This window comes from Parus major, chromosome 17 (assembly GCF_001522545.3).
Source record: "Parus major isolate Abel chromosome 17, Parus_major1.1, whole genome shotgun sequence".
NCBI classification, from domain to species: Eukaryota; Metazoa; Chordata; class Aves; order Passeriformes; family Paridae; genus Parus; species Parus major.
The window spans coordinates 6,836,754-6,850,430 of NC_031785.1; the positions used below are offsets into that span (position 1 = coordinate 6,836,754).

General features: G+C 45.7%; 1 long non-coding RNA gene across 1 annotated transcript; it reads right to left on the reverse strand.

Annotated features, from left to right (window-relative positions):
* Positions 1–387: 387 nt before the first annotated feature.
* On the reverse strand, positions 388–12,658 carry LOC107211915. Its single transcript, XR_001524336.2, has 3 exons — positions 12,538–12,658; positions 3,564–3,752; positions 388–2,861 (listed from the first exon to the last, which is right to left on the reverse strand). It is a non-coding gene; the product is annotated as an uncharacterized LOC107211915 (long non-coding RNA).
* Positions 12,659–13,677: the final 1,019 nt, after the last annotated feature.

Sequence of the window (13,677 nt, forward strand, 5' to 3'; positions counted from 1 at the left end):
TTTAAATGTATCCCAAATTTGCATTTTGATTGGCTAACAGGCCATGCAGCTTCCACGGTAAAGTACTGATCTGTCAAAGGCATCTGACAGTTTTCAACAATTGCTGAAATGGCTTTAAAACAGACCCGGGAGAGCTGGGGAGAGAAAAAAAAAAAGAAAATCAAAAAAACTCTGCCTGATGAGTGAGTTCTTTCATCTGCTAAAAGCTCTCCAAGCCCACAAGCCTGAGGCTGACTTTAAATAGAGTCAATGGAGAAATATCTTCTAGACAGGGAGATGATGAAGCTCTCCAATAGCTGTTCTCCCTTTCATTCCCTCTGTCCCTCTCTCTCCTACACCTATTTACCTTTGCTCTCTTCCTCCCTCCAGAAAAAGTCCTGTCCAGGCTGGTGCTGGGTGCCCTCACTTCTCATGGAACTCAGAGACGAGTCTCACACTCAGGATCCCACAGGATTGAACCTCAGGATGGTCCTGTAACCACAGGGTCATAGGATCTTGTCCAGTTGTGAGTGACATGGATGGTTTAAGGTAATTTCTGTAATAATCAAGGGATTTGTCCACTTATGGTGTCTTTAAATGAGCCACAAGGAGTGGGTTGCTGTTCAGACATAACCTGTTTTTGGATTCAACCAAGAAACAAGATATTTTCTAAGGACATGTCCTAGGGAGGAATGAACAGCCCTGAAATAGCCCTTGGCAGTGAGAGATGGAGTCAGTTGCATTTGCAAGAATGATGGATACTGAAAACTGGAGTTTCAAGCTATCAAGTCTCCAAACTGTTTCTGACTCCAGAGATTAAAGATTTCACCCACTCCTTTTTCAAGTGAAAGAAGTGAGCTCATCTTTGGGTGCCTTTTTATGGATCAGCCCGCTGACCTCTGCAGAGCCTTTGGGCCATCCCCATGCCGAGTGACATAATAATGATGGATAAGCATCATTTTGCCATTTTGGGGAAAAACATCAATGTTTCCCAGGCCTGTCCCAAACTTGGAGCCCGGCTCTGCATCGACCTGCCCTCTTTCCCAGAGCAGGGAGCAGCTTCTCCACCCTGCAGCACATTCCTGTCCCTGCCCTGCAGCTCAGCCCCAGTGTCCCAGCACTTCTATCCTTTTGACCTCCTCAGCATTGCACAATCAGCCCATGAGCCTGTTCCTCCTTCTGCTTCAGCTCAGCCATGCAGCCTTAGGCAAAACTCAGCTGTGAAGAAATGATTTCGCCTTGAGGCTGCAAACCTTTGGAGACAGACATGTAGGCTCTGCAACCTCTAAAAGAAACATTAACCTGCTTGGTTTGCTTCTGCTTCTCTGAGGGGAGCTGACCTTGGCTGGACAACAGGTGCCCACCAAACCTCTCTACCACTCCTTTTCTCAGCAGGGTGGAGAAAGGGGGAAAATAAGATGGAAAAAGTCATGTCAAGGCAAAGGCAGTTTAATTAAACAAAAGCAAATGCCCCAAGCAGCAGCAAAGAAAAAGAAAAGATTTATTCTTTACTTTCCATCAGCAGGAAGTAGGGATTCAATAAATGTAAATGGTTCTCTGCAAGGCAAATATCATAGCAAATGCTTTCTCTAAGCTTTTATTGCTGACCAGATGTCATATAATACAGACTATCCATTTGGTCCATTTGGGTCAGCTGTCCTGACTGTGATCTTCCCAAAATCTTGCCCATGCCCATCCTGCTGCTGTGGGGGAAATGTTGGAGAGGTTGCCTTGGTGCTCAGCAGAACCAACTCACCGGTGTGTTACCATCACCTTCCCAGTTAGCAGTACACAGCCCAGCACTGTGAGGGCTGCTGTGGGGAAAATGAACTCCATCTCAGCCAAACCCCACAAACCCCACACACTCCTGCTGGTTTCAGGTGGGGTGGGCTCCCTCTGCAGCGTTCCTTGCACAAATCCTGCTGGATGCTGTCTCCTGTCATAATGTCTCAGGTTATCATGACATGCTGGCACGTGGAAAGAAGGTTGGGACTGAACCCCCGTGGGCTGGGACAGACCAGTGGATTAGCCATGATGAGCTAATTGGCTGTAGGACATCTCAAGGTGTGAATTACAGGCTGAGAGGACAACACATCGTTGGCAGCGTGGTGTGAGCCCCAAGCACCGCAGGACTTGGGCCCTCTGTGGTCGGTGTTCTCCTTCCATGCTTGTTCCAGGAGAGATATCCCAGGATAAGGAGATAAATGAGCCTGGTGTGGAGGTGCAGAGGAGCAAGAGCTGCAGCCAAGGGCTCCATCCCAGAGCAGATATCCCCAAAGCAGCTGACTCCAGCCCAGCTCTGCATGATGACGTGTGGCTTTCCCAGCTTGTGTAAGCTTGGCATGAACAATGACTGATGAATCTCTGCACCACTTATCCTTGCATGCTCTGGATGAGGCCTGGGCAAATCACCCCAATCATCTACTTCTCCTACACAGAGTTCTGGCTTCTCTGCATCTCCCTGGGCATCTCTGCTCCTCTCCTGTTCAATAAACAGTCCTATCTTCCCTTTTCCACTCCTTCCCCTGGTGTTCTTTGCTATCTAACTGAGGCATAATTAGGGACTTGCCCATCTATTTAATCCCTAGCTAAGGCCATTGCAGTTCCATCCTTGAGAGAGGAAGGGGTTTTTCTCACTGCTTTCCCCCGGCCTCCCTCCAGAAGGATTTTGCTTTGACCTCAGCTAATAGAATAATCCAGATCAGTAACTGGGGAAAGCAGCCTCAGGACAAAGTTCAAGTGAGTCTTCTTCTCACCAGGCCCTCTGTGACAGTTCTTATTCAGCATTTAACAGCTATTTATTATTAAATTCCCATCTCTGTCAGAGATGGATGATCTTGGGGCTCATAGATGTTTTCCACTTGGGAGCAAACTGGACATCTCTGTAGGCAAAACACAAAGACGAGGAGGAGGTTGGCAGGAGAGCACGGTGTGACTCCCTTGTGCAACTCAGCAATTACAAATGGATTGTTCTTTTCTTGTTCTTTCCCATCCTCCCCTCGTGGCCTTCTGTGGTCATTGTTAGCAATTTGTGTCATGGCATCCTGGGCTCCCAGATTCCTCAAATCCATCCATTATCCCCCCCAGAAACAAATCCCATCAAATCACCAGCTTATAAACTGCATTTCAGACATGTTACATGAGCACTGATTGCAAATCTGAAGACATTTCCATTTTGCCTGAGGCCAAGTTTTTTAATTTAAAAAAAAGAGTCCCATCAGGGTCTGTGCAAAGGCTCCTTAGATATTCCAACCAGCAGAGTTTATTTAAAAATTCAATAAGGCAATTTTCATGGCAGCAAGGAAATAGAAGCAGTGCTGGTATCTGCACACCCAGTGACGAGGAAGAGGCAGCCAGGATTTCATCTCCCAAATCCACTCAAGCCAGACTTTGCTGCTGCCTCATTCCAACAGCCAAAAACTGAGGAACCCTTCCTGCTTGACAACTAAATTCTCTCCAACAGCAGAACAAGGATTAGGGAGTGATGAGCAGGAATGGCCTTTTTAGAACAACCTGCTGCCCATCCCGTAGCTAACACAGAACAAGCGTTATCAGACCTGTTTGTGGACTCCATGAGAACATACCTTCCTCTCAAGGATCCTGGGATTTCCCTGAGGCACCCAAGGTCAAAGTCCTGTGTTTGGTGAGGTCGGTGTTAACGAGGTCCCAGTGCAAATGCTCTCAGAGCAGCTCCTCTCAGGGTAGAAGGCAGCAGGAGACACAATCCCACAGTGGTGGTGAATTCTTCCCTCAGCGACCGCAGCCTCCTTCCCCTGTGAATGGCAAGAGAGCAAAAAGCAGCTAGCAGCTGCCCCAGCCCCTTTATTCCCAACTCAATCCTCGGGTATCTCTGCCCCTCCAAGAGAAACCTTCAGGTAAGAGGAGCACAGCCAAGTGCACTCCTTCCCTGAGCTTGGCCACTTCTTTTGTCTCTCCTAAACACCCAGTCCCTATTATCTCCTAGCCAGGTGTATGGGAGAAAACTCCCTGAGAGAAAGAAACAGGAGGAAGAATCCAAAACCCCAACAGAAAGAGAGGGGTTAACTCTGCATAGACACAACCCTGGAGAGAGGACAGAAGGTAAGTAGGATGCATATCAAAAGTGGTTGTTCTCTGCTTTCTGTGAGCCATAAGGACTCCTTGGGAAGCAGAGACAAAACTGACTTGCTGTTTATAGAGCAGAGGTGAAAAAACATCCCTGGCTGCTCTAGACCAGTAGCAAAGGCATTTCCTGCTGCCTTATGGCCATTGCTGTCTTCCAATCTGTCCTCAGCCAGGCACAGATAACCATGCCATCCCCTTTCCTTGGCATGGCATCAGGACACAGCTAAGTCCACACCCTGGAGGTTTGGAAGGTTCCCATCTCATGGAGAAAAGAGGCAGCCAGAAATTATCAGTGCTTAGAGGAGAACAGAGACTTCTGTCAGCCATCCTGGGAATCTCAGCCCCAAAACTCACCCCACCCCAGCAGCAGAGGCACCTCTGTGGCTTCCCCCACCTTGAGCATTCAGGTCTCAGCTCCCTGCTAGAGGAGCCAAAGGACTTTCTGAGCCTGCTGCTAAGGAGATCATTAAGGCAAACACATGAACCTTTCCAGTCAGAAGGATGAGAAGGAGTTTTAATTAAGGTAATTATACTCAGTCAGATGGACTATTTGCAGAAGCATTTAAAGTCTCTAGGAGGGTTTAAAGGCACTAGTGCTGATAGAACACAGGAAAGCTTCTGTTTGTGTGGACCCCTGGGCTGGGGCTGCCAGCACTGCTGGTGTCCTGCTTGAGAAACCTGGGGCTGCACTGAGGACTCAGGTGATGCTTTGCCAGTGGCAAAGTCAAGGATGTCCATTCTAGAGAGGACACAGCTCTCCCAGGTCAGGGGAGGGAGTTTTCAGAGCGTCAGCACCTTTTTCCTCTCAAAAGAGGACAAAAACTTGCAACTTCAGAAATGTGAGGGCAGTAATTTGTGGGGAGTGGCCGGTATCTTTGTCAGGTCAGTTGGCATTTTGTGCTTGAAATTGAGTGAATTGGGTTGGGTTTTTTCCCCCCCCTTAAACTCTTCTAGTGCAGTGATTTACAATTTCTATATGAAAAGTCATTACAACTTGAAATTGGGAACTTGGCACTTTGATAGTGTCACACTTCTGACAATTCAAAACTTGTGAATTGTAGAAAGGTCAGAGCTGACCCTGGCCTGGAAAAAGCTGGGATTTTGACAAATCAATGCTTTCCTGTACAATCTTCCATGTAAATTTTCTAAACAGCCCTGACTGCATCCACTTAATTCTCTCTTTCACTTTTTTTGACTAAAAGTCACACCTATCACTCCTTGCTAGAAGCCTGTGCTGCTCTTCCTTTGTAGCAGCTTTGGGGGGCACTGGGGGTCCCCAAAGCTCATTCATTTCATTGTTTCCTCCTCCTCAGTGAGACAGAGCGGATCAATGTGACTTCCACTTCACCCCTTCCCATTTGGTGCTGCCTCTCATTTTGTTCTCCTTTTAATACCATCTTTATTGCCAGGCTGTTCTAATGCTGCTGTTTATTTATGGCTATTACTGAGATGATGCTTTAATTGTCGGATCAGCGCCTCCAGTCCATCAGGCAAAGGAGCAGCTCTTTATAAACATCGTTTTTTCTTTAGCTCTGCCACACACACACACACACCACACACACACAATTAGGAGCAACAATGGTGCTATTCCAAATGAACCCTTGTGCAGCTCTTTGTGATTTTACCCCGTCTCAGAAAGGACAGCCTTTGAGCCTGTTTACTGTTCTTTCTGCACTGAGCATTTTGCTTTGTAGATCTGGAAAAAGGAAATTCAATTAGAGGAGTATTCAGGATGGTTTTTATATATATTTTCTACCAATTAGCATTTCATTAAGGCAGTTAAATTGCATTTGCCAGAGACAGACACAACCCATTGCAGAGCATTATTTTAAGATCCCATTTCTTTTTTTTTTTTTTCATCTTGTAGGCTGAAAATGAAATCAGGGAATGATTGATTAATTATTAATTCATTACTGGTGATTGGGTTGAAGCTGGTCAGAAGGGGAAAGTGCTAAGACATAATCTTGGTTTGTGTTTTCAGACAACTTTGTCTTTCAGACAACAGGAGCTACCTGTGGTGGACAGATGTCCTGAGGCCAAGTGGAGATGCTGGGGTGCCTTGGATGCTTGGTTCCATCTGCTTTTGAGGCCTGAATAGAACGGGAGAAACCTTTCACTAACAGCCTGGTCTAGTGGGAGGTGTCCCTCCCATGGCAGGGGGGTTGGAGTTAGGTGGTCTTTTTGGTTTCTTTCAACCCACTCCATCCTATGATTCTCTGATTTCCTGATCCTGACCTCCCTGCAGGTTGGAGGAAGTTGACAGGGAATAGTGATTTCTAATCAGTATCTCTCCAGAAATCTTTTGGGCAGGAGCCATCCTTGGTTAATCCCCCTGCTCATGGTGATGCAGCTGGTGATGGAGGGCACAAGCTGGTGTGGCACAGGCTGCTGGCTCTCCCCAGCTGTCCAGCCTGCACCTTTGCCTGGCTCTAGAAGGTTAAACTCAGCTTTCCTCTTCATTCCTGCCTGCTCCAGGGGCCCCTCTCCATCACTCCCCCTGTTTGCAGTGTGGCTTTGTCTCTTCATTGCTCTCAAGGTCACCATTGATCAGATTGTGTGCACTTTACATCTGCAGCCTTGGACGGGCAGAGAGAGGAATTGATTGCAGTCAATTCAGCTGCAGATTGAACTGTATTGACTCGTCCCCTATTCATGCAGACGAGGAGCTTTGCTACCTTTTAATTACCAGGACCAGCCCTACCCTGCATCAATGGGGTGGCTGAGGGTGTGAATGGAGTGGGGGGATTACAGGGCCTTGAGAAAATCTTTTCAGGGGGGATGTAGGGAGGTTTTTCTCTCAGGAGGACTCGTGCTGAGGGAGTCCCAGGGACACACACTCTTCCTGGAGGAGTCTGTCACTGGAAGTGTTTTTGTTTTTCCATAGTGGGAGCCAACCATTTCCAAGAGATGGACACTGCTGAAGGACAGCAGCCCCAGGTGAGGTGAGGGTGCTGCTCTTTGAGCAAGACACACTTGGCCAGGCAGGCAGATCTCAGCTGGCAGAGGCCACACAAGGAGGAACATTTTACCTGTCCTCTCCCTGAGTACAAAGAGGTGCTGCCACAAGCTCCCATTAATCTCTGGATGAGCCCCTCTCCTGCTTAGCAAAGTCCTTTGCCCAGATCCTGAGTCCTCTTGTGGAGGAGGAAGAGCTGTTTTTGTGATCCTTGCTTCTGTCTAGGGATCAGAGGAGACTGGGGTGTCCATGATTGATTTCCATGGAGCAGCCCAGGCTCCCCAGCCTGGATTCTGCTGCTGGCTCTGTCCGTGGGCTCCAGGCTCTGCCTGCAGTAATTCCCTGCTATCACAGAAACTGCAGTTGGCATTTCTGAAAGGTGTGGGATTGGCATCTTTAGAAGACTGAAATCCTCTGTTTGTCTGCTGAATTGATGCCAGTTGTACCAGCACTGGGAGTGAGGGAAGAGAAGAGATTCCAGCAGGGCTGGTGAATAACAGCTTTCTTAGCAAATTGAAAAGTAAAAAAAAAAAAACACAACCAGAACAACAAAATGACTTCTATTTAGGGTCAGAGAAAGTATTGCACTTATTTTTTTACCAATGGAACTATTTTGAGTAAGACAACAACATTAAAGGAAATGTCAAAAAAGTAATTTTCAAACAGCAGCTAAAATCAACATTTTAAAGACAAGTAGGGAAAAAAAGGGGTTTTGTTAATTTTTATTTTTTTTTTACTTATTGCTTCCCTTTTCCACTGTTTCTACAAAGAGATCAGAAATTATTTGCAATGTTCTGATGTGACCAAATACTTCATTTACCCTCCTCCCTTGGACTGATATCCAACACACTTTTCCTATCTCCAGGATTAAAGCCTAGACATGGCTCTTTTTGTAAGGATGCTGACCCCAGGATGGGCTTCTGCAATTCCTACCCAGTCACAGGAAACTGAACTAAGACAAACAATTAATTTTTACATGAACTATGGAAACACCATCAGCAGGTGACAAAGACAGGCACGGTTTCCCTCCAAGCCCAGACTGATGATCTGCAGGACATTTTCACCATGAAATGTGGGGTTTTTCGACTGACAGGGCAGGGAATGGTGTACATTCTGACTTTGCAGGCTCAGATGAAATAGGGAAAGGGCCTTCTCCTTTTCAATTACCTGACAAGAATAATAATCCTTTATTTTAACCTTGTAGCAGGCAAAGGTACTCAGATGAGATATTGAATGTGCATGACTGGTTCTAGTCCCTGCTTTCCAAATGGTGTTTGTATGGAAGCCATCCCTTGTCTCAACAAAAATCCCAAATCCTCTGGACATGGGCTCAGCCTTCCAGCTTCCATGCTGCAGAGATGAGGCTGTCATTGTTTGCAGACCAAGGATATCTCTCAACTATTGCAATCCAAATTTCAAGCTAACAGACACAGCAGCTTTCAATCATAAAACCTTTCCTCCTGCCCTTGTAAAGACCCTTCCTCTCTTCTTTGCAGCATCCCAAAGGGGAGAAGTGAATTCCAGCAGTTTACAACTCCCAGGGAGAGAATGTGCTGTGCTAATCTCCCCCAGTTTCTCGCTGTTAAAATAAATTCTTCCCATGTTAGTAAGAGTCCCCCGAGGCCTCGGCAGAACAGGTGCTCACTTGACCCAAGTGTCACCTGCACCTCATATATCACATCAGCCCCGAGGAGGGGAAAATGCAGCCAAGGCTCCCTCCCCACAGCCGCCCAGGGGAGGTCTGGCTCAGCACAAACACAGATGGAGCCCTGGGTGTGTGCTGGGAACTGCAGGGAATGCTCCTCTCCCAAGAGATGGGATTTGCTTGTTGTGCCACTTGGCCAGTGGTGTGCTGCCTGCCTCCAGGGGTGGATGGCTCCTTGGGATGCTCCAAGGGACTGCACAAGGCTCCTGGCTGTGCAGTGGGATGTTTGAGGTGAGGTATCTGTACCTAATGTCCCCTTACCAGGTGGCTGTGCAGTGATTTTTGGAGAAGACCTCTGGATTCTCACGGCATTAGGCTGTGTAACTGATGCTGCTGATCTTGGCCATGGAGATGAGCAGCTCCCTCTGGCTTTGGTGAATCAGTGTTTCCTTCTGCAGCTCTCTCAGAAATGAAAGGATGTCAAAAACTGAACACTTCTATCCCTGGAAATGTCCAGGTTGGATGGGGGTTGGAGTCACCTGAGCTAGTGGAAGGTGTCCCTGCCCATGGCAGGTGGTCAAATGAGATGAGCTTTAAGGTCCCACCAACCCAAACCACTCTGTGATTCTAAGCTGGAAAGATTATCTTCAGGGAGTGCATTCCTTGCTGCAAAAACTGCCTCTGTCTTGTCCCACAGGAGCCACAAGGTGTAAAAATATCCTGAACGATGATGCAGCTGGAGAAAAACAGCTCTGTGAGGGGAAATCACATCTTTCAGGCCCAAGATGTGATTCTGGAGGTGTGAGGGGGAATATTGTGATGAAAACGATGGGGAACATCCTCTGTCCATGTGCTCCTGGCTGCTCACCACTGGTTACTGGAGCTGGGTTTAAAGAAAAGTAAATCCTGCCTCTTCCACAGAAGTTCTTGGGGACAGAGATGCCATAAAAAGAAGTTAGGGGAGGTTGCCTCAGTATTAATTGACAGGGAGGGGTAGAAGTGAGAGAGATGTAATTTTATCTGAATAATATCAAGACCCACACTGCATCATTCCTACAGTTTTCCAAAGTCACCCAGCCAGGTTTGCAATGATGGCTTCATTGACATTCCAAATGCTCACTACAACCCAAACTCCAGGAGCACATGTGCTTAGGCTCTCATTTTTGTCCATACCTAATTAGGTACGCTAATTATTTGACAGGTTATTAATTATTTTGCTAATTATTTAGACTCTGCGTGCGACTGGTCATTCCAAATGATGTACAACGTGGGTTGATTTCACACTTCATGCCGTGTTTATCCCAAAATCAAAAGGGTTTGTATTTTTATTCATGATCAGAGACACTTTTGTGGAACACTTGTTCAACACAAGGATCTTGGGAAGTTCAGCTGGAATTTCTAAGGAGCCAGCTCTCATTGTGTTCCCTTCCAGGCTGTGTGAGGCTGAATGATCCTGTTTTGCTGAATGAAATGTTGTATGAAAACTTGCATTTCGCTTTTTATGAGCCCCTAATTGCAAGTATTTGTGAACCATCATCTAAAATGGAAACAGGTTCAACAGGACCTTATGGTTTAAGTGACCAGTTCTGCCTGGTATTGATCAGCTCCTGAACATTCCTGAGCATCTGTTAGGATGGGAGTCTGGATTGGGATCCTGATGGATTTGCACAGCAAAGATGCTTCAGAAAATTAAAATCTATTCATGGAATACTCTGGCAGCAGCAAAAAGAGTTTATATATGGCTTATAAATTCTTCACCAAGCTCTGAGAATAACTGAGTGCTTGCAGGAAAAAGGACTGGGGATGCTCACATGGAACATGAGTGAAGAGGAATTGCTGCATTAATTTGGGATGAAATGGTGAACATAAGGAGCAAATAGGAAATACACTGGTGCTTTCAAAAGGCTTCAGGATGCTTTTTCCGAGTGGCTGCTGGCAATTTACTTCTCTGCCTCACTTCCCATGCCTTGGCTGATGTGGATGCTCAATTCAAGGATGGATGTCCAGTGGGATGGGTGGGGAAAGAGGAAGGAGAGAAAAGGGAAGTAGCTTTGTATCTGCTCCGTGTCATAGTGCACACTGAGGCACTGGGGAAGGGAGGACAGCCAGCTGCAGAGCATGGGTTGGAAAATTATGGAAAAAATTATTTTCCATGATTCTTATTTCACTCCCATTACTAAGGCACAGGAAAAACAACCTCCTCTGTTATGGAGCTAAAAGTCTGTGTGGGTTTTTTGGTTTTTGGTTGGAGCAGCCTGGCAAACTTTTCCTGAGGGCCACCTGTCAGGCAAAACCTCCCCTCTGCAGCCACCCAGGAGCCACTGGAGGCAGGCTCAGTATTGATATTATTTATTTCTCCCATTGCTGTAACCAATTAAACAAAAGCTTACTCAGTCCATAAAGAGCAACAGCCTGGGGAGAGTGGGAGGGAGAGGCATTCCAAACAGGCATTTTATCTCTGACACACACTCCTGGGCAGGGGATTGAAGGTCAGTGCATACACATCATCCTGGCTGATTGCAGTGCTGACAGCCACTTGGTTTTATGAAATTATCAATTGATCTGTGATTGCAGAATCTAATCAAGGCTTGCAAAATACGGTCAGGTGGAGGAGCCAGTTGGGCTGGATTGTTCTCCTACCTCTGGTTCTGTGGGAGGAGCTCTCCAGGAGCCCTGAGCAGGGGTTACTCCATACCCTTTGCTATCAGCTGCCTTCCTTACAGGTCACCCTGGCCTTTTCTGGTGGTTTTTTTTTTGCTCACTGCTGAAATGCCATAAAATTGTGACTGTATTCACGTGATGAGGACACTCACTGGGGTTTGGCTCCGGCTGAAAGGTTTGCATATCACAAAAGAAGTGTCTGGCAACATTTTGAAGTAATTAAAGATCAGTGGATATTGGTAATTCCTATCCCCAAGAAAACAGTGTTTGCTGGAGCCTGACAAGCGAGTCAGAGAGGAGGATGGAACATCAGCAAGGGAAGAATCTAAGAATTTGTATTACTTGAAAAAGGATGAAAAGTGCAAGGTTTATCACAAGTCATCCCTACAAAATATGGAAAGAAGGATTTTGTCAGTGATGTGCACTGATATAATTTTAAGAGAGTTATTATAAATGTGATAATATCAATTGTTTTCAGAAAAAGACCCATATCCAGGTGCCATATTATAATTTGGATCATTCATCTTCCAGCTACCTGCTTTAGGAATCAAGTTTTCATGGCAGGAGGAAAAATAGAAAATGTTGTTGTGACCATTCCAAAGTATCAGAAAATAGAAGTGAAAATATCATTTTCTAAGTTAAATTTGGATTTTACAAACAATACCTTGCACAGAATCTTGAGGGGAAAAAGGTGTAATTTTTAGTGCTTTAACTTAGCAGAACTGAGCAACGTGTGTGGTATAAATTGATGAATTTTTTTTCCTGAAGCTTTCCCTTCTCAAGGCTGGACACACCTGCTGTATCACCATCCTCTTTTCAGCAGGATTTGCTATCCTTCCATGCTATTTTCTATTCTAAATGCACAGTTTTTTCCTTTCACCTCCTTTTCTCTACCACTGAATGTGCAGCAGCCAGGAGCTGGGGTCAGCATTGACCAACCATTAATTAAAAGAATAATGACAAGGATGTTATTTCTACTTCTGTAAACATTCCTGCATGCCTCAGCCCTACGAAGCTGGGGAGCTTGGCAGGACCCAGTATTCCAGGTGGGGAGATATTGATATTTTTCCTACTCTCAGTAACCTTCAGAAGGCAGAAAAAATATCCATTAAAATTTTAGGAACATTCTCCATGTTTATTTAGTGGCCAATGGAATTACTCCAGTGGAACATCAGGAAAAATCTACCATTACCTGCAAGAGAAGAGAAACTCAGGATTCTCATGAAGATCAGGGCTCTGTCGTAGCAGAAGACATTCAGACACAGAAGTAAAGGCATATTTGTTCTGAGGAGCTTCCTGTCTGAAAGGCAAGAAGAGCCTTTGGAATCCAGAATGTCCTAAAATGAAGGGTCTGTTCTCAAAAGTAACAAAGTAACAATAATGACTGAAGAGTACAAGACTCTCACAGTCAATAACAGAGGAATTTGGAGCAGTGCAGTGTGCTGTGCTCTCTCTTTTGCTAAACGAGACAGATTTTTTTTCTGCTGGTGTAAGGAACTATGAACAGAATATTTCCCTGTTTCTCTTTATTTTATTTTTCTTTTTTTCCTCTTCTGAATGAAGCAAGAGAACAGCTGTATTGTTCACATCCCACCTCCTCATCTCCAGGACCATGGATCTACTCAGAAGGCAGCAGAGAGATGGGAGAGGTTATCCCTGATCTAGCTGAGGTGGCTCCAGCAAGCACATGTATTTCCTTTCCATGCTCCTTTTAAAATGCTTTACTGTTTAATAAAACAAAGTCAAACTGCAAAGGAAGAAAATGATTTTAATAAACATTGCTGTGGGCCTAGGGGCCCTTTGGATAATAGAACTTTTATCTCTGTTTTTGAATCTTCAGGCTGCCCTAAATGCACACAATAACTGTAAGTCATTCCCAACATGCACATTCTCCCAGAATTACTGTATTAAACAACTGTGTTAAACAGGTGGGGAGGGAAGGTATATCTTGTTTTATTATCCCTGCACAGAGAAGCTGACTGGGAGGAGCTGGCCTTGCTGTCAGGGATGGCTCAGAGAAGATCTGAGCCTGTGGAGGTCAGCTCAGACACTCATCATTTACACTCAAAGGCTCTGTCCTGTGCTCACATAAAACTGCAGGTACAGGGATGGCAATAAATGGTGATTTTGGGGAAGTTATTATGAGGGAAGGGGCTTTTATTTTAAGGGTAGAGATTTTTGCTAATAGGCTGCAAGAAAAACTGGTGAGTCCTTGGGATGAGGTTTCACTCTTGCTCAGAAAAGCTGAAAGAAATCCTCCCTCAGCAGTCTCTGCACAGCCTGTTCTGTTTATAACTAAGGTCAGGCTTTGGCTAAGGCTGAAATGGTTTCT